We start from the raw sequence: 27,772 nt of genomic DNA, 5'->3' as shown, positions 1-27,772 counted from the left end.
TGGAGTGGCTCTATTAACTGATTCATTTTGAAAAAATGTTTTTTTCCCATGACAGTATCCTTTTAAGGTAAGCCTCTCCATAGACACATTATTGTGTCACCTTTTCTTTTCCTTTCACTTGCCTGTGTGTTCTTGTAGAGTGTGGGACAAAACTTGAGTATCCAGAAGAAACCCACACAGGCATAGAAAGAACATACTCCTTGCAGATAGGGTTACCACCTTTTCCGGAAAAAAATACCGGCCTTCCTATACATTTATCATTTTTCCCTATTAATAACATTGGGATCAACCATAATTTTTACCGGCCGGGCCGGTAAAATACCGGCAAGGTGGCGACCCTACTTGCAGATAGAACCCTGGTTTTAGTGGAACCTAGGAACAGAAATGGTACCCAACCCATGATTCCACTGTCCAAGTCCAAATGATTTCCATATGCTCCATTGACAGACAGTCCTCTGATGGTCATGCTGTCTCAACCAAATAATTCTACTGATGGCAAAACCACTGATGGTCACATGTTCTAATATGTGGACCCTCAGTCTTATAGTTGGGCCTTGTTAGACCTCAAAAAGCCGGTTCTTGTATCTTTGTACATCAGAAAAGGTAACCATTAATTTTCTAGCCCAATGACAGAACATGTCAGCCCCCGAAGTGGCAGTGAGTATCTGCTGACCTTCACACTCCCTGAATGAAATCTCAATTCCAATGAGATTGAAATTAATTAATTTTTTTCTCTTTAATTTAAATATGCCCAAGTGCCGACACATCGTTGTGTCCACCGACAGATGAATTCCTGCCCGCTGAGCGCACGTATTACAGTTCATTATGTTAAATTGCATGAATAATGGAATCATAATGACTTGCCAGCCGAACAACAAATCCCACAATGCATTTGTTCTGTGTAGTTGATATGGAAGCAAAGAACATTCCAGAGCTCAGAATGAGAAGCAGGCAAATGGGAGATATTTTAAAGATCATTCTATCCACATCTCATCTCGTCACTCCAGAAGCAGGTTCTTTACAACAGTTTTCTTTGAGGTGGAGCATAGTATTGTGTTTTTGGGTTGAGTGTTGTAGGCTAGCCCTCTGGGGAATACCTCCAAATAAAGCCAGGGCCCTTGAACAAAAGCTTTGGGGCATTCTGAGAAAATGGGGTGCCACTAGGGAGGCAAATGTGCTCCTGTTAGTGCTTATTCAATAGGTTCTTGTGTCCAGGGCCTGGCTGTGCTCTGTAGCTCCTGGTTAGTACATGGAAGCCCTATCCCTAATGTCTGGGAAGTCAGTCCTGCACGTACTAAATTACATGTAATTTATCCTTAATTATGGTTTTTATCATCTAGCTTTCTCTAGAATGTCCATTTGGTTCTTCTGACTTCTTAGAGGCATCTTCATGATTGATGCTATTGAGTCCATCCAACTTGTTTCTGGTTGTCCATTACCCTCTTTCCCTTCAGCCCTTCTGAGAGTCGTTGTCTTTTCCAACGGACTTGGATCTTCTCAAAGTGAAACAACTTTCATCTGGTAAAGTTGGTTTAGGAGCCACCAATCTGTTTCACCAGTCTTAAAAGTCTCTCCAACATCAAAGAATCATCTGGCTCCTGTTCATCACCCATTAGCTGCTTACCATCTGGCCACCTAGTCCTGCAATTACTAAATGACTTGTTATATGATCTTAATGATGGTTTCATCTTCTAGGTTTGGACTCACATAAATGGTGTCTGTCCTGGATGTACTGACTTCTGTTCGGGTCTTCTGAATTCTCAGTGACATCCTTATTGTTGCAATTGAGTCCTCCAACGTGTTGCCAATTCTCTTTCTTTCTTTCTTTCTTTCTTTCTTTCTTTCTTTCTTTCTTTCTTTCTTTCTTTCTTTCTTTCTTTCTTTCTTTCTTTCATTTCTTTCCCTTCAGCCCTTCCGAGAATCATTGTCTTTTCCAGTAGACTGGTCTTCTCATACATTTATACATACAAGGGAAACATCTTAAATTGGGTCAAGTAGATCAGGTTTCATTTGGTTTAGGAGCCACCAATGTGTTTGCTGTTAAATCCGGTATTCTCAAAGGTCTTCTACAGCATTAAAGTTCTGAAAGTATCACCTGGCTCCTTTTCATCACCCATTAGCTGCTGAAGCAAAGCTCCAAATAAATGATATGTTATTTATGATGTAACATAGAGTTCTGGAACCATATTGGATCCTGTTTGGCAGCTCCTAAAATTGCAGATGGGAATTCATGAAGTAGATCAGAGACAAACCTACTGTACAGTTCTAACAAGTTCAACCCGATTCCATTAGATATAGACCACATGTATTGGGAGCTTCTCATTCTTATACTTACAACCTGTTTAACATAGGAAGCGCTCATGGGAGCAGAGGTGGCTTGGGTAGATATGTATAATAAATAGTACCAAGCTGCATTCAGGTTGAGAACATGCAACTGGTGAACCAAGGCATTTATACCTATAGTCATTGCTTGTACCTACTAATGTAGGTGTTGAACTGGGGTCCAGAACTGAGTACTTCTTAGCCACATGCACAATGTTTTTCTTGCTGGCAGAAGAGAGAAGATATTAAAAGTAATGGGGAGACAGATGGGAAATATAGCAGGGGTGAAGCTTTTGCATCCAACCAGGTAGAGCCCTATGTATTAGCATGCAGCTCAGAAACTCACTTTGGCAATCAATACCAACCTAAAATATTGCACGGACCGTTTACCCATTAGGTTGCTCCCACCCTGCAGTCTATTCTGATTCTTGATATTGATTAACCTGCAAACGACTCCTGCGCGCGATATCTGGGGCAAATGCCCTGGCTTTTCCTTAGTCCGCCGCTGTTAGAAGCCTATAAACTAACTGCATATCCCGAGCAGTTGCTAAGAGACCAAAGGAAGAGAACAAGGAGACTGCCAACCAGCACAAATTAGATAGATATAACTGATGTTCAAAGAATAATCTGTCCGCCTCTTGTTATTCTCTGCATTGCTGGTTCTGACTATTGAAAGTAGGATACCTGAAGCAACAAAATTCATGGAAAAAATTAACTTTTGTACCAAAGGTTATTGCAATGAAATACTAAAATACATCAGGATTAGCCAATGATATCTGAACCAATCAGAGCAATTTACTGGATAAATAAATTCATGATGTCATAACCGTGTCACATTCAGCTAATGATCTCAGTTACACACTCCTTATCATCCCCTTTTTTGCTTTTTTCAATTTACTTGTTGGCAGAACCCCCATCCAGAGGGTCCATGTCCTCGGAGGGCTAAAAATTGTTATACCCTGGGGGAGGGTCTTGATAATTTACGATTATGGGGCCCCTTACTGATAGTGGCCCTGTAAATAAGGGCTGTGATTGGCTGTATGTAATCCAAGAAGTGAAAGTACCAATCGTATTGTATCTGCTCAAGTGTTGCTGAACTTAAAATCCCAGCATCTGGGTTGTGATCCACTTGTTATTGAATTACAACTCCCAGAATCCCAGAGACATTCGGCTTAGAGTACTAGGATATTATTAGTGGGAGGGCCACAGGTTAGGCCCATGTGTTGCAGACAATGATGTTTCACATGAAGAACCTCCACTGGGCATGAGTTTTAATTAGAGTCAGTATATTTACTTTATTTGTATAATAGGTTCTGTCTTTCTCCATTAATGTCATATCTGATTTTTCACAGCAATTTGTGCAAATAACAAGATCTATTACCCCCAAGGTACTTATTGTGCTTCCTGTAGCCCTGGCACTATTTAATACTAGACTTGTTCCCTCTAAACTCAATACAGGGGGCTTTTATCAAACAGACACAGAGGTGAAATTTTGCCTTGTCGCTAGTTTCCCAGAATGCTGGTGCCCATCAGGTACCCTTAAGGGGTGTTTCATGGGTGGAGATGGGCATGGAGCCAACTATGGGGGTTCTTCTTATCCTCCAGCAGGTAACAGTTTGTCTTTCACCCCTGCCCTGGGAGGGATGTAAATCCAGTATTAGTACATTGTGTGCCCGATTCCTCCCAAAACCTCGAACACTGAATGTGACATTATTTAGTCCCAGTGTTACTGTCTTTATTGTGCTCAGAGTATCTTGTAAATGTGGGGCAGTAGTGACTGGGAGGCAGAGGATCCGAAGGCAACAGGGAGGAGAGAGGTGTCTATAATCACTCACATTGACTTATTGGCATCTCTTTAACTTCCACAGCCACAAGGGTGACTCTAGCAAAGCCACAGTTATATTAAACATTTCCTATCCACCCAATACTTCACCTGCACACACTCTCTGGCCACTAGTATTCCCCTGTACTATTCAGCAGGAACAGCCCCTACGTTTTCTCATAGTCTGTACAGAGAGATCCTATAAAACTTTGACAACATAGGTATTCCCTGTACTAAGCACAATTCAGCAGGAACAGCCCCCTAGTTTGCTCATAGTCTGTACAGAGAGATACCATAAAACTACGGCAGCATAGGTATTCCTCTGTACTAAACACAATTCAGCAGGAACACCCCCCTAAATTTGCTCATAGTCTGTACAGAGAGATCCCATACAACTATGACAACATAGGTATTCCCTGTACTAAGCACAATTCAGCAGGAACAGCCCCCTAGGTTTGCTCATAGTCTACAGAGAGATCCCATAAAACTGTGGGAGCATCGGTATTCCCCCTGTACTAAGCACAATTCAGCAGGAACAGCCCCCCAAGTTTACTTATAACCTGTACAGAGAGATCCCATAAAACTATGGCAGTATAGATATTCCCCTGTACTAAGCACAATTCAGCTGGAACAGCCCTTTCAGTTTGCTCACACTCTGTACCATTAAACTAAATAATACTAAAAAGTAAATAGCTTCCAATGTGTAATCTCCATACAGACTATACCCAAACCAAAAGCAGCAGCAGTGTAACAGTTCTCTGGACCCTACATTGTGTCATCAGAGCAAATCCTCCCGGGAACGTGACTGATTCAATTCCCAGGAAGAGGCCAAGGCTCTCTCCATTTATCTTGCAGTCGGTCGTATAAAATGAGATCAGAGGGTTTTATATTGGTGACTTTTAGCCAGTTTCCCCGCAGAGCCTTATAAAGCCCCCCCCCAGACCTCAATTAATGGTAAATAGGAATAAATTGATGAGCTCATCCTTCGACTCTTTGTTCTCCATGGTGATGACATCATCGGAGGTATGTTGCGTTACAGGCAGAGAGAGGTTAAAGAGGCTGGAAGATGTCACTGTAATCTGATTATCCAACAGGGATGTCAAATGTGTGGCTCTTTAATTGCAAACTCCCGACATCTCACTAAAGCTGAGGAGAATTCATATAGATTGCTTTTCTACTGACCAATTCATGTACAGAACCGTCTGCCCGTACTGTCCTGAAACAGCCGCTCACTGTATTATTAGATGATTAGCAGATAGTATGGACTCATTATGCCTTTATATGGTCACAGAACACCTCAGTGACTTCTAATATCCTTATCATTTACAGTAGGGGGTACATTATCCCTTATAATACATGAGTGATACTCAGAGTTCCCTGTATAACTCAGCCTGCAGCCTTGTGCCTTTATATGGTCACATAACCCCTCAGTGACTTCTAATATCCTTATCATTTACAGTAGGGGGTACATTATCCCTTAAAATACATGAGTGATACTCAGAGTTCCCTGTATAACTCAGCCTGCAGCCTTGTGCCTTTATATGGTCACAGAACCCCTCAGTGACTTCTAATATCCTTATAATTTACAGTAGGGGGTACATTATCCCTTATAATACATGAGTGATACTCAGAGTTCCCTGTATAACTCAGCCTGCAGCCTTGTGCCTTTATATGGTCACAGAACAAACCAGTGACTTCTAATATCCTTATAGTTTAAAGCAGGAGATATTTTTTTAACAAAAGTTTGACATCACTAAGCATCAATTATAAGTGATGATGTCACTAATCACTATTTATAAGCATATCTTTTACAGTTTATTCATGGCTCTTAAGTGTTATATAAAGAGATAAAATGAGAATGTCTAATGAGACAGAAACTAACCCAACGCTATTGAAACCTTTGTAAAGGAATGAACTGAGGCAGATAAAAGGGATAATTATGTGACACTGGGTTTCTTTAAGGCTGGAGTCAAAGCATGAGATTAGTACCTTCTGCTTTATTCCAGCTAAAAATAAGATCCATTGTTTCCTGGGGTGATAACAATGGGAGCCACAAGGCCTTTTTCATTTGGAAGGAGTAAACCTATTTGTCGGCAGCTAAAAGTGACCGATCTGCATGGGTGAAAAGCGCCTACTTGGAGTCTTCCTCTCTGGTGCATGGATACAATTGTCACTCACTGCCATAATGACGTGTAGGTGTCAGGCTCCAAAATACTTGTACAGTACAACTGTCTAACTAGACACATTTAATGCTCAATCAGTATTGTCTATTGATATTCATTTGCCATTATTACAAGCACATTCGCTTGTGTATTAAAGATCACAACATATACGTTCCCCTTATGTTATGTTTGGATTGGGGTTGTCCACCAGAATCGGTGGACAGCCTATTAGCTTCAGGTGAACCCTTGTATAACAGGAAAGGGATGAACCACCACCCGTCTTTTGAAAGCCCTAAGTAAAGGAAGCACGCCAGACCTAAGGAGAGTTGATGCTGAAGCGAGGGGACCCTGTGAATCAGGATTTGCTAGATTTCATATCCTATGTGTAGATACCCTAGTAGCTTATGACAGTGATGGCCATTTCGTGAGAAGCTAGTGTATGTTTATGTTCTTGGTGAGTGACCCAGAAGATTAGGCCCCTGGTTCTCAAAGTGACACAGAACCTTAATTAGGGGCCCTGTCTGAAGGTCCGTTAGGGACAGATTAGGGGACAGGTAGGGGCACTGTCTAAAAGTCCATTAGGGACAGATTTGAGGGCAGATAGGGGCCCTGTCTGAAGGCCCATTAGGGACAGATTTGGGGACAGATAGGGGCCCTGTCTGAAGGTCCATTAGGGACAGATTTGGGGACAGATCTGGGCCCTGTCTGAAGGTCCATTAGGGACAGATTTGGGGACAGATAGGGGCTCTGTCTGAAGGCCCATTAGGGACAGATTTGGGGACAGATAGGGGCCCTGTCTGAAGGTCCATTAGGGACAGATTTGGGGACAGGAGGTAGGGGCCCTGTCTGAAAGTCCATTAGGGACAGATTTGGGGACGGATAGTGGTCCATTAGGGACAGATTTGGGGACAACACCTGTTTTCTCTACTAGATACACTAAAAGCCTGTCTCAGAAGGAAATTAAAGGAAGATTTAGGAGAACATGTCTGTAATAGATATGAAACTAAGCTAAATGGCAGAGACTGCAATGCTACCAAATGTTTGCAACCTTGGTCTGAGCTAAGGGGGGGGGGGCTGGCCTAATGTTATTGCCAGTGTTGTATTAACCCAGTACAAACTTCATCTCAAACAGGTGCTTGCGCTGGGTCAGTCCAATAACTTAAGCTTAGGGTGGCAGTGGTTGGTTAGAGGGGATCCCTAGGAAATCCATCCTACAAGGCTATTGTTGAAATCCAAGTGTGATTACTGTATCCAAGTGAATAATGTGTGTGATTGCAGCTATTGATCTCTGATTCTACTGTGGCATCTGAATTGGCAGTTTCCATTTATTAAATAGTTATTTTATTGTTAACAGACCTCTGGCGCCCAATGGAGTGATTTTACACTACACCATCCTTCCAAATTAAGCAAAGGCTCCTCCGTAAGTGTAAGGGGGTCGGGGTATAAAGGAGACTTTAATTAGTGAATAAATCCACATTTTGTTGGAACAGGTGCAAATCAAAGAGGCAAAATGATTCCCCTGAGAATGTGACATTTTATAGCCTTGTTTAAGTACTAACACCATGTATTTCAGCCTTCAATTGCTCTTTCTGCTTTTTTGTATATAAAGATATCACTAGATGACAACTGGGAGTCACTGGGCCAGGATGTTAAAGGACCCTGCAGTTTTAAAGCTGGTGAATTTAGGGCTTGAATCTTGACCATATCTTTTTTTTGCTCTGAATTTGTTCTGCAGTGGGTTCTGGGGTTTATACACAGAATTGGCACTGTATTTATCCTGCATTGTGTTCTGGGGTATTATACATGGAATTGGCACTGTATTTATCCTGCATTGTGTTCTGGGGTATTATACATGGAATTGGCACTGTATTTATCCTGCATTGTGTTCTGGGGTATTATACATGGAATTGGCACTGTATTTATCCTGCATTGTGTTCTGGGGTATTATACATGGAATTGGCACTGTATTGGCACTGTATTTATCCTGCAGTGTGTTCTGGGGTATTATACATGGAATTGGCACTGTATTTATCCTGCATTGTGTTCTGGGGTATTATACATGGAATTGGCACTGTATTGGCACTGTATTTATCCTGCAGTGTGTTCTGGGGTATTATACATGGAATTGGCACTGTATTTATCCTGCTGTGTGTTCTGGGGTATTATACATGGAATTGGCACTGTATTTATCCTGCTGTGTGTTCTGGAGTATTAAACATGGTTTAAAACTCCACACACACAGTGTGCAACTTTGTCTCTCTTTCTTTCTTGTCTTGTCTCGGAGGTGGAGTGGCGAGGTGCTAGTTTGGTGTGGAGAAGAAACGGCATTTGGCTTTTCACTGCTGAGACGTATATTTCAATTCGATTCAGAGACAAGAAAGACTTTCTGATTAATATGGGACTTTCAATCAAGCTTGATAAAAGGCCCTGTGTGGCCCGAAACGTTGCTTTATTTGTCTACTTTGGTGTGAGCCAAATAAAATCACAATGACACAAAATTGAATCACCCTTCCAGTGTGCTGCAGTTTATTGGACTCCATGTTCTTGAGTATTAAACATGGAACTGGCACTCAATTTATCCTACCTTGTGTTCTGGGTTTTTATAAATAGAATTGGCACTGTATTTATCCTGACGTGGTCTGGGATATTTTACATGGAACTGTCTCTGTATTTATCCTGTCCTGTGTATATTATATTCTGGAGATATTATCAGTGGTGCTGTATTAATCCTGCAGTATATTCAAAGGTATTATTCATGGAATGAGAACTGTATTTGTACTACCATGAACACTATCCATCTGCAATGGGTTTCTGTTTTGTGCATTCTCCCTCCACACTCTAAATACATACAGGCATGTTATGTATGAAACTGGCCCTAGTTATAGTGACTTTAGAGTGTAAGCTCATTGGGATGGCAACTGATGGAAAGAAGTATAATCTCTGTGAAGCCCTGCACAGAACGCTCTATATCAATAAGAGGATAATAATAAATGAATGTGGAAACATGAATATATTTAAATACATTTATGTGTTGCCTTTGCTGCAGGCTGGGTGTTTGCACAAGATGGGAGTTGGGCATGCAATTAGTTACTATAATTTCATTGTGAAAGAGAGAAATAGCAGATAGTACCAACAGAGCTGTCATTCAGCGGCTTTTGTAGCGGAAGAAGATGGCTCGGGGTTTGGATTTAATGGCTGTATCAGTTTTCCAGCACAGGAACATGTTATTAGCTCATTGTCAGAATAATAACGCAACATACTGCCTGGTGGAGCTGAGGGCCACATAATATATTCTATACATAAAAATATTCTAGTTTATTCCACATTCTGCCAGTGTAAAAGAGGCCAGTAACAGAGATTTGGGCCTCAGTCCTATCCAGTTTGAAAATGACCAGAATGCCCACAATGCCAACAGAGCAATTATTGTACTTTTGCCTCCCTTGCATAGGACTGGCCTACTGGGATACTGGTAGAACCCCTAATGGGCCCCACCCAAGAGGAAGGCGAGTGTGCAGGTTGTGGGTCGGTGGCATCAGTGGTGGGGGTTGGCATGGTTCACAGTGGGGGCAGAGGGGTGGACAGTGGGGGGAGGAGTGATCGGTGGTAGGGGAGGGTTGGTCTTTGGCATGTCCATGGGAGGCATGAAGCACATCAACACTAAAAGGGAGGGTAGGTACATAATACAGAACCCACCATTTATCTTTACACCAATGAGGAGGTCAGGGTGTGTCCCTGGGAGCAGGGGCACCATATTGCTAAATGAACCCAGTGGGATGCCATACATGAACAGCTTTCTCCTCTATGCTGGTCATTCTAGGCAACATGAAAGGTCAGAGTGAAATCAGGAGAACTAACAATGTTGTCATAATATCCATTTTAATATCATTTAGAGGATGACTTTATTGCAAAATTACTTGGATGAACCGCAACCAAAGAGCTAATGTCCAGCAAACCAGAATGTTTGGCCAGACCCGACGGGGCATAAAAATTGCTTAACACCTTCCTGTACGTTCCGCTCCTTCCCTATATGGCTGATCCTGGCAGCTTTCCTCCTTCACAGCCAGCTGCTCCCTCTCTGGTTTCCATGGTGATCCTGTCGTAATGTAAATTGGGCATACGCAAGAGCGAGAGGTGAGAATCCTGTTTGTGAGTAAAATTTGTAGGGGGGGGTGGGTTATGGTGGGATAGATGAGAAGGAAGGGGGCAGATAAGGGTGTGTAGGGCAGAAAATAATTTTTAACAGCAGCTATTAGTGTGCAAAGGCTTTAGTTAATAGGGCATGCTGGGAAACTTAAAGGGGCAGTGAAACATATAGAATGCCCACCCTGAGTATTAATTGCATTTAGGAGCCAGGGGTACATGCCTTATCTCAAAAGGAGTCTTATCTCCCTTTTTAAGGTTTATTTCAGTAATCTTAATAATCTAGTCTACAGGGGGGAACATAAAAACCCTGTACAGAACCCAAGTTGGAGTCAAACCTAGAACCCAAGTCCAACTGTGCAAACTAGTGAGCCAATCTAAACATTAAAGCATTTACAGAGCTAGACCAACCTGTAGCCAGTCAATATGTTATTGATACCAATTTGTAGCCAATAAAGCTACAGAGACACCTTGTACAGAGACACCCTGCAATGTTTCCCCATCCCCAGCATCTAGTGGGTGACACTGCAGCCATCTTGTGGCGCCAACAGCTAACCCAAGCTTTATGGGAGTTTCAGGTTTCTTGAGAGCAGTTATGTGCAACCAAAGGAGCCAAAATCATTCTCCAGCTCTATTTGCCCCTATTATAGTCCAGCTGCCTATAAAAATACTGTTGGCAGATTGAGAGGTGCACAAGAATAGGGCTCTATATAAGAACAATATTGTGGAACTGTATAAATATGAGCTGATGAAGGGATAGACAATGCTAAGGGGCAGGCAGAAAAAAACCATACAGTTGTATTATCTCAGTCTTTGTGGTGAGCCATACGAGTCTCAGCATAGGAGAGATGGTTTGGATACAGCAGGGGGAATTAAATGAAAATAAGTAGATATGGGACACAGAACAGATTCTGCTGGTGCTTTTATAGTAATTCCCAACCATTATAAATACCCTCTGGTAATGATCCTCTAATACTGGATTTTGTTATTTAAGGTAATTTAATCTAACCTTTTGATATCTACTCCGACCCTTTCCTCCTGACTGTATTGATGAGGCATTGGACATTAGGACGGCACATGGTCTCTCTTTGGTTAAGACATGACCAGGGCTCTTTATTGCCTGCTGAACATCCACAATACACACTTTTAATGAGTAATGTCTAATGGGGAAGTCAAGAATTTTCCTTGAGCCATGTGAAAACTGATAGAACCTTTCAAGTGAAATCCAGGAAACCCCAGCAAAAATGCACCCCTATATTTATTGTGTTTTTGGGTAGGGTTGTAATCCAAAACCAACAAGAAAGGCAGTAAAATGAAAGGAAGCAGTAAAAGTTTCAATATGTAATGAGGTGAGGAAAGCCAACCTAGTGCAACCTCTAGGACACAGGCTGGTGGAAATATGAACTGAGAACTTCACAAAGAGGCATCTGACCAAATAATTAATATCACATCATAACATACAGCATTGGTAGAGCAGGAGGCTAAGGGGGCTGCACCCCACTGAGATTGTTTAGTTGGAAAATCACCCTGGAAGTGGAGGGTCACATCATGGAAAATAGTTATGGCACTCATGGTCCCATGGAAGAGCTTTACAGGATTTTTTCATACAAAACAACGCATGAGTGTTTTTTTCCACAATTTTAAGCTACTACCATAATAGCAATAAGGAACTGGAGGATGATGGGCAATGCAGCTATGTCTAAGTTTTGGTTTAAGATTGATGATAACTTGAAGAGAGTACTGTATTCATCCTGCTCTGTGTTCTGGGATATTATATATGGGATTGGCACTGTATTTATCCTGCTGTGTGTTCTGGAGTATTATACATGGAATCAGCACTGTATTTATCCTGCAATGTGTTTTGGGGGTATTATGCATGGATTGGCTTAAGGAGAATACCAGCATGCCTTTATGTCAAGAGGGATTGACTAGAATGTCTTATTGCAGTTTACAGGGGTAGGGTCAATCTGTGACTCAAGCAATGGAACAGCCTGATGGCTTACAGGGGGAGGAGCAGAGAGTCTGTTACTCAAACAGTGGGTTGTACTTGAACAATCTTATGGCAGCTTGCAGGGTGAAGGACAAGGAGTCTGTGACTCAAGCAGTGGGTGGGACTGGAACACTCTGATGGCTGCTTACAGGGGGAAGCAAGTCTGTAAATCCCTTCATCAGCTGTCTATATTACAATGCTTTTATGGAAGGTTGCAGAGAGAGGGAATGACCCCTGTAGCACAAGCAAGGGGCTGGGCCAGAGTTCTATGTTCTGTACCGGTGTAGTTGCACATAAGTTAATGATATTAGAAAGCCTTTTCCTGCCCTCTTCACTCTTTCATCTTATTTTCCCTGCAAATCAGTTCACCTACATTGAATTCTCCTGTTTTGTCCCTTCCGGCGCAGTATCAGGGTTAATCTCTTGAGCAGAGAAAATGCTCCTCTCACTTCTCACTCTAACGAATCCCATGGCAAGTGGCTTCCAATTACAGCAGGGAGCGTGTTGGCTCATCCTACATGTGTTCAGACAGAGCCGACTAGAGGCAGTGCCAATGGGAAACACAGCGCTTTAATGAGATGAACTTCTCTCTTGCAGTTCTTCAGCCACATTCCTAGAATTCCCAGTTCATGTGTTTCCTTGTATGTCTCTGTGTGTGAGGAATTAGAGGGAATTTGCTATACAAAATTAGCAATCAGGTACAGCAAGGGGGCTTCATTACATACTAGAGATTTGGGGTAATGGGCTTCCTTGTCCTTGAAAGGACCAATAAAATGAAAATTTAGAATTGTTTATTTGACTACTTCTCTTCTCAGAAGCTCTTCTGAGTCCTCAGACTAGAACAGTTATGGAGCTACATATTCAGTTTGATAATGGGAATTTGGGGGTCCAAGTTTATTTATACCCATCTCAGGGTTGTTTTGAAACAGACCGTCAGTCACAACATTAGAATATTCACAGGGCTAGTCCTGTTTGTAGCCAATCAAGGTATTAGACCATTGACAGGCTAAAGGTAAAGGTTTGAATTACAAACTCTTTGTAATGTTTGTCTGACTTTGTTAAGTCAAGCCCCCCTTTGAGATCCAGCTTTTGGACATTTTAGCAGATAACATGGTTTCAGATATAGGGAAACATTGTATTATCAGCTATTTAGCCAAACGTCCAAGGATGTCTAAGACCAGATAGAGGTTTTCATTTCACATGTGGCTATATTTTACCTTCAGGCTGGACTTTTGGGTATATCTAGAAGATCCCAGGCATTCTCCAAAAATCTTACCCTAACTGGCCTTCATGTTGAGTCCAGGGCCGTTCTGCCATGAGCAAGTGGCCGGTTACAAGGGGCGGCAAAAAGTTGTCTCTTGTAACTTTAAGAGCCAAACTTTCGGGTTCTAACCCAGAACTTCGACTCTGCTAGTCCAGAGAGTACTATTGCGCTCATTGATCTTGCGATACGGCACCCACTCCAACGCTGATGTTTTAAGCGCAGAGCGGGAGAGGAATAACCACTGGTTGAGTCCCCTTTTGCTATTGCTTTATGCCCCCTAAGGAGACTAGCCTCACTGTTTGCAGCCCTGCTCTACAGGTGTTGGCCTCAAGTGGTGAGAAATGGTACTGCAATAAAATTCAAATCTATTTTCCATCAATTTACCTGCCTGACATGCAGAAACCCTTATTTTATCAAACCTTTAGCTCTGGTATAAAAATAATTCTAATATTTTATTGTCTTTTTCAGGTTTGGTTTATTTTTGGACAAATACTCAGGATGGGTTGATCATTCCAGTGGCACTGAGGTTAATAAGGACCAGCAAAAAAAAGAAACAAATCCATCTAACTGCTCCTTAAGTTAAATATTGAGATGGTTACAGAAATACAGCACCACATCCAAATCACATTTAACCTCTTATTACAAAGCAATTATATCTCATTTACTGTTCCTGACCGTGCCAGCACTGCTAAATATTACATCAACTCATTAGTGCCTTGCTAATAGCTCTAACACATCTCTCCATAATGTGAACAAATTACTCCGGTACCTGAGGGGTTAAATTAGCTCCAGGCAATTGAGAAGCTGGAAGCTTTGCTGATCACTGCACCTTCATAACGACCAAGGCTTATCAACTTGATAGGGTTCTGTGACAGCCATATTAACTGCAGTGGCTGCAGGGAGGCATTGGGCTTCTAGACAAATGCAAATGTGATCATGGGTGGAGTATAGAAGATTTGATCATACAGATAGCCCGAGTCATTCTTTGGCATGAGGCCCGTATCTAATGGAATGTAGAGGCCGGCGGGAATTAGGTCATCTGTAATTGTCTTAATAGGGTTTTATGAGCCAAGCAATGAAGTATAGAAAATCTTGCTTGTGTGTTGCCCTAATCATGTTGCATCTTTGTATAGTGAATATAAACGGATTTGAGTCTGCCATGCCAAATGGGATCAACAAGCAAGTCAACAGGCCAATGCTTACATGTGGGATTCATGTAAGAAAACTGGGATTCAGGCTCAGTATTTTCTTCACCCAGTAGGTCAGTGGTTCCCAAACTGTGGGGCTGGTCCCCTTTGGATACTTGGACCTTAAGGCTAAAGGTAATTGTTTAGAGTGTAAAAAATGGTGGTTTGTGGCCCTGTTTAGTATTACAATAGCCGATGGCCGGAACTAGGAGTGGGCAGAGTAGACACTTGCCTAGGGTGGCACACTTTTAAGGGGATTATCTTTTTTAAAAACCCTGGTTTGCATGGCCTTTAATGTGATGACATTTTGGCTGCTGCTGGCCCAGGTACAGATTGTGGGCAATATGAGGGATTGGCTACTGCTGGCGCAGGTAAATGGGGCAATATGGTGTCAGGTACACAGATGTTTGGGACAATATGATGGATATTTGGCTCCTGCTGGCACAGGTACAAATTAGGGGCAATATGATGGATTTTTTTGGCCGCCGCTGGCATAGGTACAGACTGGGGGTAACAATATGATGGATGTTTTAGGTTATGCTGGCACAGGTACAGATTGGGGACTTGGGGCCATCTGAAGGATTGACAGCTGTTGGCACAGGTACAGGAGCAATATGAATGGTAAGGTGGAAAATGGTAATGCAGGACCGGGTGGGGGTGGGCACTGATTAAAGCCCTTGCCTAGGGTGCCAAATACCAAGGCCCGGCTCTGCAATAGCCTTTGATGTTATGTCTGTCCAAGAAATCATCCAAGCCCCTCTTAAAGGCATTAACAGAATCAGCATCACAACATCACCCGGCAGTGCATTCCACAACCTCACTGTCCTGACTGTGAAGAACCACCTACGTTGCTTCAAATGAAAGTTCTTTTCTTCTAGTCTGAAGGGGTGGCCTCTGGTACGGTGATCCACTTTATGGGTAAAAAGGTCCCCTGCTATTTGTCTATAATGTCCTCTAATGTACTTGTAAAGTGTAATTATGTCCCCTCGCAAGCACATTTTTTTACAGAGAAAACAAACCCAACCGTGACAGTCTACCCTCATAATTTAAGTCTTCCATCCCAATTACCAGTTTAGTTGCACTTAGTCTCTGCACTCTCTCCAGCTCATTTATATCCCTCTTAAGGACTGGAGTACAAAACTGCACTGCATACTCCAGATGAGGCCTTACCAGGGACCTATAAAGAGGCATAATTATGTTTTTATCCCTTGAGTTAATGCCCTTTTTTATGCAAGACAGAACTTTATTTGCTTTAGTAGCCACAGAATGACACTGCCCAGAATTAGACAACTTGTTATCTACAAAAACCCCTAGATCCTTCTGAATTAACGAAACTCCCAACACACTGCCATTTAGTGTATAACTTGCATTTATATTATTTTGCCAAAGTGCATAACCTGCATTTATCAACATTGAACCTCATTTTCCAGTTTGCTGCCCAGTTTTCCAATTTAGACAAATCACTCTGCAAAGTGGCAGCATCCTGCATGGAACCTATAGTTCTGCACAATTTAGTATCATCTGCAAAAATAGAAACAGTACTTTCAATGCCCACCTCCAGGTCATTAATAAACAAGTTGAAAAGCAAGGGACCTAGTACAGAGCCCTGCGGTACTCCACTAACAACACTGATCCAATTAGAAAATGTTCCATTTACCACCACTCTTTGTAGTCTATCTTTTAGCCAGTTCTCTATCCAGTTACAAATACTATGTTACAGGCCAACTTTCCTTAATTTAACCAGTAACCTTCTGTGTGGCACTGTATCAAATGCTTTAGCAAACTCTAAATAAATCACATCCACTGCCATCCCAGAATCGAGGTCCCTGCTTACCTTCTCATAAAAATAAATTAAGTTAGTCTGGCAAGATCTATTACGCATAATACCATGCTGGCACAAACTCATAGTATTATGATTTGCTATGAAGTCCAGTATATTATCCTTTATTAACCCTTCAAAAAGCTTTCCTACCACTGACGTCAGACTAAATGGCCTATAGTTTTGAGGTTTTACCAAGGGTCTAGTAGTAGTAGTTATATCATAACAAGCTATACTGGGAAGCTAACAGAACGGTAAACATACAGGTTGGCCTAGAGGATAATGATTTTGTAGAACCATCCAAAATATTTTTGGAACTCTTTGGCTCTTGGAGCATCTTTGAGACCTTTTTAATCCTAGATAGTGAAAGCAGCAGCTATAAGGCTATTAGGACACCAACATAACAGGTAAGAAACATTCAAATGAGATCTTAATTTTTAGATAGCACCCCTCCACCATTATTTCTTTGAATTACAGCACATGCATTATTAAAAGACATGTAAGCTGGACACGATATGGCAGACTAATTCTGGGAAATAAATGAATTTGGTGAAAAATTTGCCATGTTAAACCATATCCACTCCCACCATCGAGCCAGTTTTGCCATTGGCCTTCTTGTTGTATATGACCTACTGGTCTCCTGGAGGCAGCATCTTCTGTTCAGGCTTTTTGAAGTAGATTTAGTAAAAATGTACCTGAGTTTGTTCAGGTCGTATAGAACAAGCTTGATCACTAGGGTGCGCTGTCTGCTTGGGGAACCATTTTTTCCCTCTAGCCCAAAGTGATAAGCATAAATCAATAAATAACTTACTTTTCAATATCAAATACTGATACATTATCCCTGATAAAAGCTTTGACCACAACCACTCAAGTGGCAGGAATATTATTAATGTATTTTTGGTGCCCTATGGTGACATGGAACCCAGTACTCAGTCTGTAACAAAAGGAATCAGATGATCAATTAACATGGAGGTAATGAAGCCCCCCCCCCTTGTCTCTGAGGCCCCACTAATTGAATTACATTGAAAATGTTTAGGAGTTCCCTGATGCCGGCGTCGGTGCACTCATATGCAGTTCCTGACAACACAAAGGAACTGTAAGTAGGTGCAAAAATACCACTGACCTACCTTATAAATTGACTTTTAGTGCCAAGGAAGCTACAGTAGAACCCAATTTGGAGCATATAAGTGCACACCCATGTTTCTCCCATATAAAGTCCATCTTGCTCTAAGGGCACAATTTTGCATCTCTATTTTTCTTCCAGGTGCCAGCTGACTGGTAATAAGTTGTATTATTGTACACCCTGTAAGGTTATATATTGCTTCTTGGAGACTATGAAATAAAATACAAGAGGCAGGTGCAACTCTTCTTGTGTGACATGTGCCTAAAGTGGCAACACTCACTAACGCAGAGTTAATTGCACCAATATTCCAAATGTGCCCATAAGGCTCAGCCAGTTGCTAATTTAATTATACAATAACATGATTTAACAGCCACTTGTGACCCCTGGCCTTGTGCCTTGGACAGGAAGGGATCTAATTGGATTATGGCGATCTTGAAAGCATGAATGAGTGCAGGGTCTTTGTGCTAGTAGTCGGGTTCATCTACTGTTACATTGTTTTACCAGTTTCTGTTGTTGCTTAATTATCAGTGTTTACACTTTAATTAATTACAGTAAATATCAGCCAGTGAATGTTCATAATATTGGTAATAATGGTCTATTATTATTTGGCGCAAATACAGAATGCAGAATGTAAATACATATTTATACATCTTATTTCTGCTTCTCCTTTAAATAACAGAATCTACAGATCTTCTCCTTTAAATAACAGAATCTACAGAATCTACAGATCTACAGATGATGCAGGAAATCTCCTTGCTTTGAACACTTTTAATGACAATCTTCCTAGGTGCTACTTTTTAACAGATCATATGTCTTCAGTACTGTCACTGGGTAATTCTAATTGCTGGCTTTCTGTATTGTATGGAGGACCCAGACATTCACCTTGAGGTGTATTTGTATTTAAGCCTACATTTTCTGGAACAGCAGTACTTTAAAGTTTTAGCCTTATTCCTGTCAGTGCTGTGAAGCCTGTCTAACAAGCTATGCAATCTCCCTTTCAGTACATGACTGGGACTGGCAGCCAAGGGAAGTGATCTTACATTTCTTCTGCTGCACAGAAACAATAAATAAGATTAATTCTGCCCTTGAGTCTCAAGGGGCAAGACCTGCTGCATTACTGTAGCCAGAAATAAGAGATTAGACAGTAGCAGAGGGGAGAGAATGTTTAGGATTCAGAGGTCCAGTGTACACAGGCAATACTAAGGTGTTTTTAAGGAAGAATTAAAGGTCTACCAGTGATGCATGAAACAAAGCAGGACATGAGAGGTACAATACTGGTGGCTTGTGTAAAAAGGTCCAACTGTAGTGGATAAGAGAAAGAGTTCCAACAATGGTTGGTGAGACAACACGGTCCAACAGTGGGTGATAAGACAAAGATGTCCAATAGTGGCTGGTGATACAAAAGGGTCCACCAGGGGTGATTGAAGCAACAAGGTGCAAAAGGAGTTGGTGACGTAGTGATGAGTGAATTTTTTTTGCCAGATATGGATTTGCAGCAAATTTCTGCATTTTGCCAGCTGCAAATTTTTCAGCGAAACAGCTGCAATAATCTGCCATGAAAAAATTTGCAGTGATGAAAAAGTCACCAAGACAAAATAGTCGCCAAGACAAAAAAGTCGCCATAAGAAAAAACGCCCCTTGACTTGGTTGCATTTGGACAAAAAAAACTTGTTTGGACAAAAAAAGTCACCAAAAGAAAAATGCCTATTGAATTTAATGCATTTGGAGTGAGAAAAAATTGTTGCACGCGTAAAAATTTGTCACTCATAAAAAAAACGACACCCATTGACTTCAATGTGTTTTGCTGTTCTGTGAATTTTTCCACAGTTTGGAGATTTTTTCAGTGAAGCAAAATGGGACAGATTCGCTCATCACATTGGTGTGATAGAAGGGTCCACCATGGCTGGGTGATACAACATGGACCAACAGTAGTTGGTGACAAATAGGCCCAAAGTGGTCCAATAGTGGTTGGTGAGACAAAAGGGCCACTAGGGCTGGGTGAGACAGCAAAGTCCAACAGTGAGTGATAAAACAAAGATGTCCAAAAGTGGTTGGTGAGACAAAAGGGTCATCTTGGGATGGTTGAGACAACAAGGTGCAACAAGGGTTGGTTAAGCAAAAGGGTCCATCAGGGCTGGTTGAGCCAACAAGGACCAACAGTGGTTGGTGAGACAAAGAGATACAAGAAAGGTGGATGATGCAGCAAAGTCCAAGATTTGAAGGAGAGAGTGGGTGAGACATACATGGAGATGACTTTCTTCTTGCTCAAGGAATCCATCCTTTTTGCTGAAGAAGGATAAATGTCACTGAGGAATTTTGCCACATATTCTGTAAGAAAGGGGACATTGACCTTTGTCCACGAAAAGATTGTGGAGTTTAGATAATTAGTACTCAACTCTAAATATAGGAGAACTTGTGAAGTCCATGGGACACAGAACTGTTATGCTCAATAGCATGTGTATCTGACAAGGTTCTTGTAAATTAAGCAGTATCTGTTGGCTTATGATTTTAGCTGCTGTTGGTTGTGTACCCCATTACATTAGCCGACCAAAAGTGAACCCCAAAATGTCAGTATTCAAAATTTCCTTTTCTGAAGTGCTTAGATATAAAATTTAAAAGTTCTAAAAGAAATGAGCTTGGACTGAGAGACTGAACTGACACTTGTATGAACAAAAAGAACTGGAAAGGATCTACTGAGATGTTCAGAGATCTGTCAGTCCTGGCAGCAGCACATCTTCCCCCATTAACGCTGGGGAACTAATTCAATACAATAGCTACTGTGTAGAACCCAAGATGTGATAAAAGGATCATGTCAACAGAACCAGCGGCGGAGCTTCCATTTTGCATGCACACTGGCTTAATTCATTTAATGCACACAATAGAAAATCAATTTTAATTAGCCATTTTCACTCTGCCATTACAAAATAAATAAATCTTACGGTGGAATAAGTCTGATGCATCATACATAAAATATAATATGCAACCTCGTTCCAGTCAGTTATAAGCAGCCAAATTAATAATTTACACAATATGTAGAATTAGGTAGGTAATTTTCAGCATGACGGCTGAAAGCTGGCTCATCTCATGGGAAGGTTTCTCAGTCATGGAGGGGGGCAATGTAAAAATGGGATATTATTATTGGGTTGAGACTCTTGGATTTTGAGGAACTGGGTGAGGGAGGTTACATTGTTACATAGTTATATAGTTAAGTTGGTTTAAAAAAAAAAAAAAGACTAAGTCGATCAAGTTCAACACCTCTAAATGAAACCCAGTATCCATACAACACCCCCCTCCATATACTCACATAAACTAATTATACACTCAGGGGGGACAAGGCCCCGGGCCCGGACATGAAGGGGGGGACCAGCAGTGCTGCACTTTTGAAAGAGCCGGGGCCCCTTGAGAGCGCTGAAGCTTTGCGGCCATTTTTGAAGTCCCAAACAGTCGAAATGCAGAAGTGCCAAAAAGCCGAACAGCCAAAGTCCCGAATCGGCGAAAAGACCCAAAGTCACGAAAGGCGAAGTTGAAGTCCTGAAGCCGTGAGTTCAATTCTACTGAACACCAATTTGTGTTTTTTTTTTTTTTTAATCCCCTGGCCACCAATGTATTATTTTAATATTCTATAGGCCCCTGTCACCAATGTTTTTTTAAATACATATTTTTGGGGCCCCAATTTTTTTAACTTATAATGGGGCCTGTTTTTTTTAAAAAAAAAAATTCGGCATCAATTTTTTTTTTTACTTGTAAGGGGGGCCTGGCACCAATGCTTTTTAAAAAAAACTTTTATGGGGGGCCCAGGCGCCAATGTTTTTTTTTTAACTTATAAGGGGACCCTGACCATCAACAGCTTTTTATAACTTGTGTGTGTGGGGGGGGGTTACTTTTGTAGCGCTGATGTCTGTGTGGTCTTTTAACTGTTATGTGGAGTGAGCAGGATCTGGGGTGGGGCTTGGGTGCCAGGGTGGGCGTTGCCCAGGGGGCCCCTGAAAATTTTGTTGTACAGGGCCTGATTTCTAATGGCGGCCCTGCATACAATACAACAATAGAGTTTAATATCACAATAGCCTTGAATATTCTGCTTGTCCAAGAAATCATCCAATAGTTAGCAGAGAGCTGATCTGAACTGTATGTGCAGCTTCTCTGTAAGTGAGGACAGACACAGCAACCTCTGTGTGAACAGTAACTTGGTTTACAGAACTCAGCATAAACACTTTAGCATAACATGTCTGCAACAGGAACTTTTCATAGAGAGCATACACAGGAAGAGGATGAAGAAAATCAAACATGGTTAAACATGACATCACATTGCTAAGCAACAATAGACCCTCCCTGCATTAAGTAAAATGCACTGGAACAATCTCTGTCTGTTGTTTTCCAACACCAAGCCCCTCTTAAAATAATTAACAGAATCAGCATCACAACATCATCCGGCAGTGCATTCCCCAACCTCACTGTCCTCACTGTAAAGAACCACCTACTCTGCTTCTACTGAAAGTTATTTTCTTCTAGTCTAAAGGGGAGGCCTCTGGTACGGTGATCCACTTTATGGGTAAAAAGGTCCCCTGCTATTTGTCTATAATGTCCTCTAATGTACTTGTAAAGTGTAATCATGTCCCATCTCAAGAAAACAACCCCAACCTTGTCTCCCCTCATGATTTAAGTCTTCCATCCCTTTAACCAGCTTAGTTGCACTTAGTCTCTACACTCTCTCCAGCTCATTTATATCCCTTTTAAGGACTGGAGCCCAAAACTGCCCCCATAGGAGGGACATTACCATGGACCTAAAGTATAAAGAGGCAAAATAATGTTTCATCCCTTGAGTTTATGTGCTTTTTTTTATCAGTGTCTGTCTTGGACCTTTGTTTATCTTAATCTGTTCTAGTCTCTTTTGAATTTCTTGTGTGAACCATGCATCAGTAGCTATATTGCTAGGAATGGGACTATTAAGAAGGAAACCTTCATTAGCTGGTTCCTCACGGGTGTAGGCAGACTAAAAATAATAGTTCAGAATCTCTGCTTTTTCCCTGTTCTCATGACCAACTGACCCCTCTGATATTAAGGTTCCCACCCCTTCCTGCTTCATTTTTTTTAATTATTTTTATATCACACAGGGTTTGTTTTGTGACGGAGTCCCTTGCTTACAAGGGGAATATACTGACAAGTACATTTATTAAGCAGCATTTTAAAGACATACCTTTTTGCTTCTGAGTTTAACCCTGTCCTTTCCCAGTGCAATGATGTCCTTATATTATTAGTAGACTTTTAAAAGTTTATAATTGCCCTGAAGGGGACAATTCCAGGGTATTTCTGTTCAATATCTGACTGGGATTTGACTTGATATCTGTCATGTGGGTTTTTAAAAGTTTGCATATACAGTATACTGGTTGTCATCTAATAGCTGGCCTGAGAGCCAAAATTGCCCTCTGATGTGAAGTTAAATGCAGCCTCCTGGTGGTAAAGTGCTACTTCCACGAACTAAGTACTTTTATTTAATCATGTGACATAGAGGGATCACACGTTCACGCTTCTGAATCCTACTTTCTGTTGTGACACTTTTTCAAGAGCATCTATCTACCCCACCCTCTTCTGTGAGCAGTTACTTTTGATCAGTCTTTTGTGGGTCTTATGGAATACCCCTGCAGAGTTTAATGTTTATATGACTTATATATAACTGTATATAACAGTTATATATGACTGTATATAACAGACGCCATACCCATATATCTAAATCTTTGAGATTTCACCATGCCCTATTGTCAGGGCAGCCATCAGGGGGGGACAGGGGGGAGAGTTGTAGGGGGCCCGAGGGTAAGGGGGGCCCAGCCACGCCACACTTACTTGATTAGCCGGGCCCCCCATCTTCCTGAGAGCTGCTGACTTCTGGAAGGCATGGACGTTTAAGGGGCCCTGGCCACCAATTTGCTTATAATGTGTGGTTGGGGGCCCTGGCCACCAATTTTGGCCACCAATTTTTTTTCTCATGTGGGGTCCTAGCCACCAATATTTTTTAATGGGGGAGGCCCTGGCCACAAATGTTTTTTTTATTATGGGGGGCCCTAACCAAAAATATCTTTTTATTTTTTATTAACATGTGGGAACCCTAGCCACCAATATTTATTTTGTTTTTTTTACTGTGTGGTGGGGAGGGCGGACCTGTAGGTGGGGCTTGCGGTGGACGCAGCCCAGGGGGCCCAGGAAATTTTGTCGTACGGGGCCCTGCGATTTCTGATGGCGGTCCTGCCTATTGTACATCCCTAACATATGGACCAATCAGCAATGAGTAATGTTGACTTTGCCAATTGCATTATTTATAACAATCTTCATGTTCTATTCCCCCCCAGGTCTCAGTGAATCATTTCTTCCTACAACTGTCTGTCTGGTTGAACAGCACGTAGCAACATAAAGAGATGCAGCATGTGAATGAAAGAAGAGATTTTTTTGGTTAAAGGCGGGTTCACTTCAGGATTCGGAATCTGAGAAGGAAATCTTTTACTTGCTGAAAGAGCTACAGTACAATTACTCAGCAGTCACATCCGCGGCACAAACAGAGCAGCAAACACTGATACATTTCATTCTGGAGATCTCATTGTTGGAATGGGAATTTCTAGACATTATAAGAATTTGGCTCCAGCTGTATCTACTGTATAAATACTCTGCCTGGGAATACAATACCATGCTCATGAAAACTATACTGTGCTCAGGAACCGTGCCCTTAAATACTCTTCCCATGAACAATACTCATTATTATTAGGCCCATGAACACTATGCCCATAAGTACTGTATCTATACCATGACTTATACCCATGAATTCCATGCCTATGAATTATACCAATAAATACTGTGCCCATAAATACCATACCCATGAACTATGCCCATGAATTCTGTTCATGTAAATACTATAAACACTGTCATACTACACAATTCTACATCAAAGAGGAAACATCTTCCTCAAGCTAAGATAAAATTATCTTGAAGACCCCCCCCTTCATTTTTGTTGACAGTAACTAAATTACTTTTGTATGATTTTGTTTTGTGTACTACCTATTTGGACCTAGTGAGATTTCAGATATGAATTGAACCCAGTTTGTGTTGGTATTGATGTCTGTGTTGGTGACTCTGTACAAGAAATGCTGCAATATTTGGGAGTGAGTTGGGCTGAGGCAAGGGACTTCATTTCTGAAGTGGAGTCATGATACAAAATATCGGTGCAAAGACTTTTCATACTTTATGCCCTGTCCTTCTATCTTCATTGTTCCCTAACATCCAAATCTTGCCCTACTATATTTTTATATTTTTTTTATACTTATTTATTGTCTTTGACTTGCTCTACTGTCTCCCTCTTGCCCTTCTGTCTTCATCTTGCCCTACTGGCTGCATCTTGCTCTTCTGTCTTCATCTTGCTCTATTGTCTAAACCCTTCTCTGCTGTCTCAATCTTGCCCTGCTGTATCTATCTTTTTCTCCTGTCTTCATCTTTCCGTATCTACATTTTTCCATACTGTCTCCATCTTGCCCTACTTTGTCAGTCTTTCCCTACTGACTCTATCTCATCCTACTGTCTACATCTTGCTCTTCTGTCTTTATCTTTCCCTACTCTCTAAATTCTACCATGCTGTCCTATCATCTTGCCATACTGTCTCAATTTTGTCCTACTGTCTCTATCTAGTTCTCCTGTATTCATCTTGCCTTACCATCTACATCTTTCCCTACTGTTTCCATCTTTCTCGGCTGTCTCTCTTGCCCTATTTTGTCAGTCTTGTCCAAACATCTTCATCTTGTCCTACTTTCTTCAGCTTGCTTTTCTGTCTTCATCTTGTCTTACTATCTCCATATTGTCCATCTGTGTCCATCTTGTCTAGATCTTGTCCCACGGTTGAAATCTTGCTCTGCTATCTCCTTTGTGCTCTACTGTTTTCATCTTGGCCTATTGTCTCCACTTTGTCCTACTGTTTCACTGTTGCCATCTTGTTCTGCTGTAACCATCCAGTCCAATTGTATCTATCATTTCCTACTGTCACCTATCTTACCATACCTCTGGTATCTTGATCTACTGTCATTGCCTTACATTCTACCATCCTAAGAAAAGCAGCTTTTCAGTTGGCGCCAATATGTGCAGGGACCAATTGTCAGATGTTTGCAAGGTTGTCTGTTTTTCCTGGATCAAGTTGTAGAAAGTTACTAATTGGTTTATTTTGCTATCATCAGTTTGATGGCAGAAAACAAGGCCCAAACCATGTAATTTGTTTCACCCAGTAAAGTATATAACAGAGAAGTTTATTCATATTGTACAAATTAGGGAGGCACCAAATCCAGGATTTGGTTCGGGATTCAGGCTTTTTCAGCAGGATTCGGATTTGACCAAATCCTTCTGCCTGGCCGAACCAAATTCAAATCCTAATTTGCATATGCAAATTAGGGGCGGTTAGGGAAATCGCATGACTTTTTGTCACAAAACAAGGAAGAAATAAATGTTTTCCTCTTCTCACCCCTAATTTGCATATGCAAATTAGGATTCGGTTCCGTATTTGGCTGAATCCAAAATAATGGATTCGTTGCATCCCTAGTACAAATGACAAATTTGGCTGTGTTGTCTCCGCTAGGGATGTAGCGAACTGTTCGCCGGCGAACTAGTTCGCGCGAACTTCGACTGTTCGCATCCGCCGCAAGTTCGCGAACGTCGCGCGACATTCGCCAATAGGCGTTCGCGTCAAAATCATTCGACCATTCGACCATTCGATCGCTAAAATCGAACGATTGTCGTTCGAATCGAACGATCGAAGCCATTGGATTGAATGAAATCATTCGATCGAATGGCTTCGATCGTTCGATTCGAACGAAAATCGTTCGATCGAACGATTAAAATCCTTCGATCGTTCGAATCGAACGATTTTCGGATGTTCGAAGTTCGCGAACTGTTCGCGAACTGTTCGCATTTTTTGCCGGTGTTCGCGAACGGCGTTCGCGAACACATACTCGGCAGTTCGCTACATCCCTAGTCTCCGCAGACAATGTTGCATTTAAGAGGTGAGTCTGAAGGTGACCCAAGAACACTGGAAGAGACAGGAATAATCAACTGTACCAGTCTCTCGGAGAGGGACATATTTTATATGGGATCTGACAAGCTACGTAATAGATGAAGATAAATCAGTCACACTAGGCCACGTATATATGAGCATAAACACACTTTAAAGATTAAGGTTCATTTATATTCACGTGTACCTTTGGCGGCTGAGCAAGATCCATCTTTGTACTGTCACTCTCACCACCCCTTGTGGCAGGATTGTTTATGTCAGCGGAAAGTTAGACTTTCGTACCCAACGCTGTTCATTAAAATCCATTTTTTTTGCTGGAATTGTGAAATGTTGTTCCCTTTGTGTCACACAGGGGCTCATTTATTAAACCTTCCGGTAGAGAGAATTGAATGCAGCTTCTGGATCCTCCCAATCCACATAGAGAAGATTTGTGCTATGCCATTAGCACTGAGCAACTCCCCTTGTTGCCCCTATAGTGTGCATATACCCAATGGCCACAGTGTAACTAATGGTGAACTGTTCTGTGGGCTAAATGTTTCTATTTTGTAAGGAAGGACAGAACATATAAGGGGTCGTTTACAAACTGGGTGCAAAGTGCAAAATAATAAAAAAAAAAAAAACAGATGAAATTTGACTTTTTGCACTTCGCACCCCACCTGCAGGCCTAAATTAATTTTTAGCCCATGAATAATTTGTAGCCCATGAATACAGTGCTGCCAGTGTTCAGCAGAGATGTATTCATGGAGGGCACATACAATAAGTGTTCCCCCTCCCACCTCTAACTCTCTAAATGCCATGCAATATAGGTAGTAGCAGGGGATGCATGCCACAGTGGTGCCCTCAAGGTTGAACGGAAAAAAACCCAGTGGGCCCCTGTGAGCCAAACCTGCTCCTCGCCTGGGCGCTGCACCT

The sequence above is a fragment of the Xenopus laevis genome, chromosome 2S (assembly GCF_017654675.1).
Source record: "Xenopus laevis strain J_2021 chromosome 2S, Xenopus_laevis_v10.1, whole genome shotgun sequence".
NCBI lineage: Eukaryota > Metazoa > Chordata > Amphibia > Anura > Pipidae > Xenopus > Xenopus laevis.
The sequence above is the reverse complement of the archived record's forward strand: the minus strand, read 5'-3'. Positions refer to the sequence as shown.